The sequence below is a fragment of the Echinops telfairi genome, unplaced genomic scaffold (genome assembly GCF_000313985.2).
Source record: "Echinops telfairi isolate 266 unplaced genomic scaffold, ASM31398v2 ScPeMD7_70;HRSCAF=299, whole genome shotgun sequence".
Classification (NCBI taxonomy): Eukaryota; Metazoa; Chordata; class Mammalia; order Afrosoricida; family Tenrecidae; genus Echinops; species Echinops telfairi.
The window spans coordinates 53,373,734-53,375,142 of NW_022103968.1; the positions used below are offsets into that span (position 1 = coordinate 53,373,734).

At 41.4% G+C, this 1,409-nt stretch overlaps 1 non-coding gene across 1 annotated transcript; it reads right to left on the reverse strand.

Moving 5' to 3' along the window:
• Positions 1-324: 324 nt before the first annotated feature.
• LOC115870051 lies at positions 325-483 on the reverse strand. The gene has a single exon (XR_004046520.1). It is a non-coding gene; the product is annotated as a U1 spliceosomal RNA (small nuclear RNA).
• Positions 484-1,409: the final 926 nt, after the last annotated feature.

Sequence of the window (1,409 nt, forward strand, 5' to 3'; positions counted from 1 at the left end):
TACTTCAAAGGCACCCCTTCTTCGTTGAACGTCCTTTCTCATCATACATCTTTGAAATGGTTGAGGTGGTTAAGAATATCATGGCTTGGGTCAAGTACCCCAAATGACATCTGCTTTTTACCACTTTTAAGAGATTTTTTGGGGGGCATCAAGTGTTCCCAAAGCATGTATCATTTGATTTTTTTCACTGCAGCTTCCATGGGTATCGATTGTGGATCCAAATAAAAGGAAATCTTTGACAACCTTCAGTTTTTCTCCATTTATCATGTTGCGAATTGGTTCAGTTGTGCGGATTTTTGGTTTCTTCCTCCCCTTCCCCTTAATCTGGGGGACGGATATAGTGCCCCACTTCCACAGATTATGCAGTTCCGTTCCCCACTTCTGGGAAATCCCAGGGGTCGGCACATCCACAGTGCCATGGATAAACCTCGCCCTGGGAAAACCACCTTCGTGACCATGGAATCTCCCCTGCCAGGTAAGTATGAGATTTTGTTTTCTTATGTTGAAGTGAAATCCAAGCTGAAGGCTGTAATCTTTGATCTTCATTAGTTAGCACTTCAAGTCCTTTTTATTTTCAGCAAGCAAGGTTTGGTTCTCTGCCCTGAGTGCAGCTGATATGTCTTCCTTAAACACCATCTATCCTGAATCATCCGCCACTTCCTGAAATGGTTGGATGTTTGTTTGTTCGGGAGAGAGACACACTGTCTATCCCTCCAATTTCTTTTGATGCTTTTTCAATTGTTCAATATTTTCTCCATGTTGTTATTGTTGTTAGGTACCATTGAGTAGGTCCTGATTCATAGTGACTCAGTGCACAACGCAATGAGACACCACCTAGTCCCGCACCAGCCTAGTAAGTGTGATGATTCAGCCCATTGTTGAAGCCACCAGGTTAATCTTTCCTTTTAGGTTGTTGCCCTTATAGTTTACCAAGAATGATGTCCTTTCCCAGAGACTTGTATCTCCTAACATGTCCAAAGTATGTAAGACAAAATATCACCCTCCTTGCCCCTAAGGAGCATTCTGGCTGTACTTTTTTCAAGTGTGACATATTCATTCTTTTGGTAGTCCACAGTACTTCCAATATTTTTGTCAGCACCATGAGTCAAATACATTAATAACTCTTTGGTCTGTCTTAGTTAACATCCACATGCATATGAGGTGATTGAAAATATCATGGCTCGGGTCAGGTGCACCATAGTCTTCAAAGTGACATCCTTGCTTTTCAACCCTTTTAAAGTTGTACAGAACTTGTGAGCAGTAGGTGTACTCAAGGCAAAAGGGGATGAGTTTTGTCCATAGAACTTTGCCCATAGAATGCTTCAATATTTCACCTTGAAGTGTGAATTTTTCTTCAGATTTTTTTCTCAGTGTGAGTAATGCCAAGTGTGTTCTCTCATTCATACATT